Below are 9,866 nucleotides of genomic sequence, written 5' to 3'. Positions count from 1 at the left end.
AAAGAAAGCATTTCTTATTTCTATTAAACAACCAGGAAAGGAAAGATTGTGCATCAGCTGGAAGAGCACTGCAAATATCAGGGTTACCAAGAGTCACCTAGAAACCTTTAAAATAATTTAAAGTGGTGATAGAACAAGTAACACACTGCACTTCTATTGATGCAGCAATCCTTAACCCTTGAACCTAACTTGTACTTGCACTAAGAAGTCAGAAAAACTGTTTCTAGTTGATCTACCATGGCAATTTCCCATAGTTTGATTGGGAATAGTGCTGATGATTTTCTTTTTAAATTATCCATAAAGCACTAAAGCACTAAAAAATGTGGCTCTCTGCTGAAATTATCCTTCTAAGGAAAAGAATGGAAAACTTTTTTAAAGAAATTATTTACAACTAATAAATGTGTCAAGATAACATTACACTATGAGATCTAAATACATCAAAGATATGTGAAGATACCAGAGCTATGATTTCCTCAATTCTCTGCAAGGTAACCAAGACAATTCCAAGATGTCTTATTTTGCTAGAAATAAAATTTCTTAAGTATTATCTATATAAGATCATAGTGAGCAGATAGCCACCTTGGAAGCAGGGTTAAGAAAGGTTTGAATGTGAGTAAAAGAGAAGCAAGATGCTTTGAATCATTAACAGCACTACACATGCACACAGAGATACAAAAACAGCTAAAAAGGCAAGGACAAAATTAAACAGTAATGATGATTTATAGTAAGATACTCTGAGACATGACAGAAGTCTCAGTACACCAAAAGGAAAATCTTGTTTGCTCAAATTATTTGTTTCTTCTGTCTAATGAATGTAATTCTAATATACAAGTGATAACACTGGCATTTCTTTGAAATGTTGATTCAGTTTAATTATGAAAATCACCAAGGTATTTTCTAGCTGCTGCATCACTCCCTGTACTAAGATTAATCACATCAACATCATTCATTTAATCTTCAAAGAGGAAGCAGTTGTCCACAAAAGCCTTCAAATAGCTTCATTAGTGCAATTTTTCAGTCTCAAACACTTAGCTGGCAGCATATGATTGAGAGTAAGGTCGGTCATTATATTCATCTATTCCTAATCTAATTTTTTTAATGTTTCCACATTTAATGTAAAAATCTGTTTAAGTGTGGAGTTTTTACCTTCTCTTTGTTTGGCAAGCAGCTCAAAACATGAAGAAAATATGGATTTTGATGAACAAAATACTTGGTCACTATGGCTTCAAGTCATGAAATTTAATGTACAGGCCCATAACCAGTTCATTTCCCCTTTTGGGGTTTGTTGAATGTGAAAAGGATTGGACCTAGAAACATTGTTTTTTCCTGTCTCTTGTAGACAAAGAAAAACTTAAAACATGGGAGATATTCCCTCAGTTCAGAAACCAGAATTACCATAGCTATTGTAAATAAAATTTCTTTTGTGTTTTAAAATACAACATGGATTTTATATTTAAAAACAGAAATGATCAACCTCACTTTTGTTTCTCTATTAAGACCTACTTTTAGCACCCTTTTCTTTGTTAAGAGTATTAATAATCCCTTTCCTTATTGGAAACCAATAGAGCTCAAAAATCCCATAAAATAACACAGTAGTTTTGATGTACTGATCATATCATAATATCAATCATTAAAAATTACTCAGTTGCAATCACAAACATTCTCAGGAAGACTTAGAGCAGAGCCTGACACCAGCGAGGTGTGGTGGTGGAGTTACTTGTAATTACTGCACCTACTCTGAAGGGTTATAAAATGTGTCAAAAAGTAAAATTTGCTGAGCCCCATTACCAAGAAGCAAAACTTGCTAACTGGTGCTTTAAACTTTGAATCTTATAAAGGAATGATTTATTTGACTTTTGACTGGTCCACTTGCAGAAATCATTACATTGCAATATTCAGTGACTGAGAAAAGGGGAAAGAAAGGATAAATCATGCAGAGACATTCTCAAGTTAATATCTGGAAACCACATATTGCCAAATTTGTAAGGCAAGATCTGCCTATGGTGGTGTAAATAATGGTGTGTATTTGAGGTATAGGCAAAGGGTTTGGGGCTTTTGGTCATAAAAATAATTCATAACCAACTACAATGATAAGATGCAATTGCACAAATTTTGTGTCCACAAATTATATAAAGAAAATTACAATGTTTATATTAGCCTCTTTTAAATTGCTTTAAAACTATAATGGGTTTTTGTGAAACAAAATTCTAATTGACCCAACATAATGTTAAGATAGAACATAAATATCAAACTCAGTACTCATTTCAGATGGCATTTTTGAAAGTGAGCCTAAGATATCCTTTTAGTGGTTAATGCCAGACACTAAATCCACATAATTCAAAATGAGATAAAAAAACAAATTCTAATTGATCTAACATAATGTTAAGATAAAATATAAAGGTGAGAATAACCCCAGCTTGAAAAGATCAGTGTTGCCATTTGTCCACCTACATGCAAAATTATGGATACAATGGAATTATATGAAAGAGGAGAAAGAAACTCCATTATTTACATATGTTCAATATGATAATCAGGAAAAAATCTTGTATGTGCCTTAATTCGTGTATTTATGAAGTGCTATTATCTACTTTATGTGATACTATTTTAGATATTCTGGGAAAAATAAAGATAGAAAAGATAAACTATCTTCTCTTGAGAAGCTTTTACTATGGTAGAAAAGGCAAGAGCACAAGCATGTCATTACAATAGAAGGCAATGTGAATAAGTGAGAAAAGAGGGAGCAACATGTCTAGGAGTTCACAAGTAGATTTTTCCTAGCCAGAACACCACGGAAGACTTCATGGCATGACAGCATCTGAGCTTTGAAGGATGGGCAATATGTTGAAAGGTCAAGATTGGGAGAAAGAAGATTAAATTTTATAGTTTAAAATATTTTATCTAACCTTCCCAATATTTATGCAATTGTGTTTTCTGCAGGGGATAATAAAATCCCTTTTGTTTTCAGAAGGGTCAAGAAAATTTTTTATTAAAATAAACAAATAAATTCAAGAAGATTCCATACTCGTTTCAGTTGGCATTTTTGAAAGTAAGCCATTTTAATGGTTCATACCAGACACTGAATCCACATGATCCAAAGTGAGATAAAAATAAGAATAATAAACGTGAGCAAATGTGCTTAATCATATTTTGAAAAAAGATGTGTTTCTTTTTCAATTAATGAAACAAATTTGTTTCTATTCATGTAAAATCAAATGACATACAAATGATCATAATTTAGAGAAAATGTTTAACACTCTGAATAATGCAGTTTTGTGGACTTTTTATTGTTTCTTTCTCTCTCTATATATATATAGATATACATTTTTTTTCAATATCTACCTGGGGCTGGAGGTGGAAATTTGGGGATGGATTAAGGTGAATCTCATCAAAATACTGGTAGTAATATAGGAAATAAAATATTATTTAATAAAAGGTAGAAAATAAAACAAATAATAGAGCTTACTGAATTAATCTAATTCATAAGCACTCATGATATGCTTCTGGTAATTTCAATTATCATCTTAAAAGAATCTCTCCTGCAGTACAAGATAATATTGGGAAATCAACAAACTAAAATAGTCCCAAGGAATAATGAATGTGTATTCCTGTTTGCAAGCATATAAAGGATAAATACAGGCATCTTGACAAAATATGAAGAGTTCAGGAAACAAAAATGATCAAATACAAACTAATACCTAATCCAGGACCTATTTTGAGCTTCTCAAATATGTCTTTCTAATATAAGAATATGCAGTGGCTCTTTTAACTCTGCGAGTAACTGAGAAGCCTCCTTTGCAGAACTCTAAGGAGCTGAGAATCACCTTTCTCACCATCTTTCCTGTCTTCTATATATCCTCATAAAATATTTACTGTTCTTCTGAATGACCACTCTGATTATCCTTAGACTCCTTTCAGATTCCCTGATGATGTCATGGAAATGTTAAACCCATTATGCTAAGTTAGGACCTCCATCTGCAGTGACCTCTTGGCACAAGCTTCGAGGACAGCATGATATTTTTACATAAAAGTTAGTCTTCATTCAAATCCTCGAGGTCTGATCCTGAAAAAACACTGACAGCTCAATCAACCCTAATAAATACTTAACTAGGTCCATGAAAAATAATAATAATACAATTCCCCCCCAAAATCCATTACACATTTACAGTTGAGTCATAAAAATGCCTATTAAATGTACAATTATTTTACCACATTTTTATTGGAAAATAAGCATTTATCCTAATTTACAGATTTAACCCAAAGGTGGTACATGACATTCCTTTTCATTAAGCTATTAGGGGAGTGACGAGTGACGGGTCCCAGCTCTAATTATCTTTAATGTAGTGCTTCAGATTGATCATGCATAATGCAATTACAAATCATAATTAAATTAATTTATATTGATTTAAGATTTTATAAGTTGTTAATAACTACAGTGCAGTACATCTATTTCCACAAGCTAGCATTAATATTTTCAAACTGCCAAAGCACTTCCTTCTTCTCACTCTAATTTTGTTCTCATTAAAAAGTTCACAAACTTGTAACTACTTTATGTGGGTGAAGGCTAGCTTCAAAATCCTATAGGTAAGAGTTTTGAGCATTTATGTCAGGTTTCTCCAAGAAATGATGTCTAATACATTATTAGTACATTCAGGGGCATCTGAGTGTAAAAGCGTATCTTTCTCAGAAACACTTTGCCTTGCTCCATCTGGCCTTCACAGTACTGTCCCTGTACGTAACACCAGTTTCTCAATAAGAAATCCGATTGACTGACTCGGAGACACCAGAGCAAACCAGCCTCAATGCAGAAGTCCTTTCCTCAACATTACTGAGGGGTGGAGAAGAATCTGGAAGCCAAGGGGAGGCCCAAGCAAACGTTGCCCAGGAAACGAAGCCCGGGAGTTGGGACCCCACCCAGATTCATTCTTTCTCTCTTCACCCCAACCACATTCAAGCAAGAAAACTCCCTCAGAAATCTCTAGAAATCAGAAGGCAAAGTCAACACCACAACGAGTGAAGCCACGACGACCCACAAAATCCAAGAACATCTCTTCCCCCATGTTTCTCTCCAGAACTGAAGGAGAAGTTGAGAGAAGGAGGGAAGTTAGTGGAGAGTGAAAGGGGGCGTAATGACTCCGAAAGCTCCATCAGTGTGTTTTGTAACAGAAACAAACATTGGACACATTTGTCAGTTGAGTCTGGCCGCCTCAGCCACGTACTAAAGAAGCATCCCTTCTCCTCCTCATGCTAGAACGGTACATCCAGGCCCATGACAGGCCCCACAGAAACACAATCTGGTCCTTCCACTCTCCACTGGCCTTGGAACTGCGAGGAGCGCCGTGTGGGTTGCTGCTCTCACGCGGAAGCATGGGCCTACAGTTGAGGACTCATTTTTTATTTTTTTTATTTTTATTTTTCAGTGCCTTTCTCTGAATGTATTAAATGCCTTAAGGTCCCACGAGGGGAAAATAAAAATGAAGTAGTAGCCAGACTTAGGAGGACCGGCTTGGAAATGAAAGTGACGTGTTTACGAGAGAGGCTCAGGAAGGCCTGGTATAGGTACAGTTTCCCGTATCCCAGCTGCCTTGCCTACGACTGGTCAGTAACAAACACCTACTAAGCTACAGGCGTGCGGACTGAAGGGCTGAAAGCAAGTTGAGGCAGGAAGTCCGCGGAGTGTCTCTGGCAGCGTCTGCAGAGCCAAGTTTGCTGCTCACTAGCGACCCCTCTAGGTCGTAGGGGGAAGCGACCAGAGGCAGGAGGGCACCCGGGGCTGTAGCCGGTGGCGAGGAGCCCACCAGGTGGACAGCTCAGTCCCGGAGCGTCTGTAGCCGCGGGTGCAAACGCCTCCCCGCCGACAGTCAGCCCTGCCCGCGTAAACGCGGCAACAGAGCCCGGGAGCAGGCATAGAGCTCCAGTGGCCCAGGGCGGGGAAGGGCAGAGAAGTGCAGGGACAGCACCCCCTCATCACACCACCGGAAAAACGGACGCCTCAGGGATCCAAACCGGGAACTGAACAGGAGAAAAAGGTCCGAGGAAAAACATACGAAGACGCAAATTCGGCTGGAGCCGCCACGGGACTTTGAGGGCGTGGGAAACCCCGCACAGAGCTAGGGCGGAGGCAGCCCGGGTCAGGGACCCTCCCTCTTTATCGGCCACCTCTTGCATGCAAGCTCTCATATACGGGGTGGAATCATCGTGTTTCGGTTGCAAACAAGTTAGAGCAACACTTCCTCTACACATTCCCCCAGTCACTGAACAGTTCACACGCGCACGCGCGCGCGCGCGCGCGGCCCCAAGCAAAAAAGCAAAGGGTTGTCCAAAACTTAAATGAGTTGCCAGGCCCTGCTCAGCCAAAGTGTGCCCGGTCTACACTCGCCCCACCCCACCCTACCCTAGCTACGCAAGCGGGACTGAATCCACAGGACATGCCTGGGGATACTGCAGCATGCGTTCCCCCAGTGTCATCACCAACTGGCAAAATCAGTTCTCCAGTCTGATTTCTGAAGACGACTCTTTCTATTCAGGCACTATTGCCACAACATGTGAGTGGTGTCTCAATCTTCCCAACACTACAAGAGAAACCCTGGTATGGACTATTTTTGCCTTAGCCAAAGGTTTCAGAAAGATTCTTGAGTTGGGAAGAGGTCTTTGCCCCAAAAGGTTTTCGAAGAAGGGGAGGAGAGGGACAATTGAACATTTTCAAGCAGTGTCCAGGCACGTTGCTGGCCTGGAGAATAGAGTTAATTCAATCAAATATAACACATTGTTTTCCTTAACTAATAATACTCAGAAATGGTGATATGGGTTTCCTTGGACTTGAATTACAGTGTGGCAGTAGCCTCAACACTGCATAGATTCTGTGTGAGCTGTCTCTGGGATTGGGGTAATGAAGCTCTACCATCTAGGAATTGGAAATTTTGGGGAAAAGGGGGGAATCCATTATTAAAGAACTATTTTAGGATTTTTTAAAAATCTGGTTTTAATAAAGTCTTCCAATTGAAACTAAATTTTAGTATTTGGAGAAAGTGAGTTTGGCATTGTGGTTTTATTTCTTTTTTCTTTTTCTTTTCTAGTCTTTTTTTTTTTTTATTTGGCATCGGTATGTGTGGCTAGCAGTCTACGTTGTTAAGTTTCCAAGCAGGAATCAGCTTAAAATGCATGGATTCTATTATATGTACAATTTAATCACAAGGTATTTAAAATAGACATTTCCATCTAAAATCCAATCAGAAATCAACACAGTTCCTCCAGGCATTAGATGATCATCTCGATTTTGCATTTGTAAACTGGGAGGAATAAATGTGACTTGTGGATACCAAGAGGTCAAGTACGGCTGCTCAAATATTTTTCTTACAAAATGACGGATTTATTAGACAAATAAGTAGCCCGGCTGATGCAAAACCCCCAGTGATTGAATTTTGACGTTAAGTCAACAACAACTCGAACTACATCAGTGCTTCAAGATTTAGTTATGATGGTAGAGATTACTGAACAAATAAGAGCCAGAAATGAATACAGATTTCTGAGGATCTGCCCCTGGCACCCTCTTCTTGACATTCTCCTCCATATGCTCCCCCTATCCAGACTGTATTATAATTAAAGAACTTGCCTATGCCTTGCGATCGGAAAAGAACTTTAAAATAATTAGGCATATTTTCCTGTTTAAAAAAAAAAAAAAAAAACAGGCTTGGGGAGAATGCCAATTGAGTTTCACAATAAATTTCTTCTTGGCCTGAAAGTCACCGACCATCAGAAGAGAGGGTGCATGCAAAGTGGGTGCCTGTCTTTCTTTCTCTTTCTCTTCTCTCTCTCTCTCTGTCTTATTTTCATTCAAACTTTTAATAACTTATTCTTTCCCTGCTCCGGCTCCCGCGATGTCCTCCCCCCTCCCCCCACTTCCCTAGAAAACATCGCTTTCTAGAAGATTTTAGGACTTAGGCCTTAGTATCCCACTGAATATCGGAATCTACTGCTAAATAATTAAATAGCCCATAGAATTTTAGTAATATTTAGATTTCACCCCTCCTGGGACAATGGCTGCCCTGCCACCGGCCCTCCCTGGAGCTGGCCATGGTGCTGAAAATCTTGAGTGAATTTCGTGGGGAGGGAGAGCACCATTCATGGAGGCTTTGGAGGAATTATTTATCTTTGCTCTTCATGAAAGGGGGCTTCAATAATTGAGACTACATTTAAACATAAAGCAGTTCACTTCTCATCTTTTCATGAAGAAAGGGGACTAATCTGCTCCTAGTGTGAAAATCTGCCTTTTATTTATTCTATGTGTGACTTCCTTTCCACTTGAGTCTTGTTGAGCCAGCTAAGAATCCATTCCTTACACTTTCTCCTTCTCCCTTCTCTTATTCTGCAAATTGCAGCTACAGTTTGGTTCCCTCTAGTTTATGGAACTACTTATTTTGCAAGGACAAATCTATATTTAATTTTAAGAATTTGTCTGATCAAGGACTTGAGACCATTTCTCTTTATAGCTAGATATTCACTTTCTGGGCATCCAGGCACAAACCACCAGAGGCCATAAACTGGTACCAGATCTTTATCCAGGTTTTATTTAAATAAAGTAATAATTCCACTCTGTAAAATAAACTGCCCATCCGGGCTTCTGGACCAGTTTGTCATATATCCCTGCAATATGTGCATGTACCCCTAATCTGTACAACTGTTTTCATCATGCTGGATTTTCAATCCTCTATTGTATTAGTTGTTTTTCTGGTAAATAAACCTGGAAACCCAAAATTACTAATCCTAAAATGGCAATAGAATTTACTAAATAGAAAGGAATGCTTCATAATTATTTTGCCACTCCCCAGGATTAAATAAGTTGTGCAAATGAAGCTCTTCTACTAGTAAGGAGGGTGTAGTTTTCTTTTCATCTTCCTTTTAAAATACTGAATAGTATCTTCAGTCCAACAATACATCTGTTTACAGTTTGCCTGAACTTGTTTCTGGATTTATATTTCAATATGCTCTTTAGGATGCAAAATTCCTGTCAAATTAAAGAGTGCTCATGTCTTGCCCGCTTCCAGCAAATCACTTGCAGCACCTAATAAATCCAGCTGGGGTTCCTTCCATGGCCTGATGCTGCCGAAATCATTATTGTCCTGCCTTGTTTCATGTCAGAGGCCTCTTCGCCTCATCTGTCATGAAACCAATTTCACTTTATTTACATCCATTTGCTAGTTTAATTACTGTGCTGATGAATAGCCTGAAGGAATTAAGTTACGAGTCTTTGGAAACCCAAAGCGACAGATATATGGGCTACCTTTTAACTACAGGGAAAGAAATGAAGGCTAGTGGCATGCACCAAAATTTAAAGATAATAAGTGTTTCTCTCTACCTAGCTACTCTTGAAATTCAGGATGATTCTTTCTTTATGTATTCATCATCTCCTGGATGAAATACAGTGTTTTAGAATCCTTTATATTTACAGATTGACTGTGATTCTCTACAATGCAATACAATTTTCTATTTTTAAAATGTCCTCTTTTACTAAAACAGTCACAGATGATTTTCCAGCCAAACCAAATAATCTAAAGTAGTAGTGTTTTTAATTAAAGATACCTATCAATATTAACCTTTCCATGGAACTGAGCACTTACTTCTATATAAAGACAGATAGATGCCTTTGTGAAAATAAAGAATGTTTAATATCTCCAATCTAATATACAGTACAAAGTACTCCACTTTTGCACTAAAAATATTGTAACAGATCTCACTATGTAAGTTTTGTTTCTCATCATTGAGGACAATTTCATAATTATCTTCATTAATGTATTTTTAAATCATAAATAAGAACATTCTGCTGGCTCTCTCCTTTACATGTCCAATAAAATAGAGACTTTGAGTGTATG

This window comes from Microcebus murinus, chromosome 13 (genome assembly GCF_040939455.1).
Source record: "Microcebus murinus isolate Inina chromosome 13, M.murinus_Inina_mat1.0, whole genome shotgun sequence".
Lineage (NCBI taxonomy): Eukaryota > Metazoa > Chordata > Mammalia > Primates > Cheirogaleidae > Microcebus > Microcebus murinus.
The sequence above is the reverse complement of the archived record's forward strand: the minus strand, read 5'-3'. Positions refer to the sequence as shown.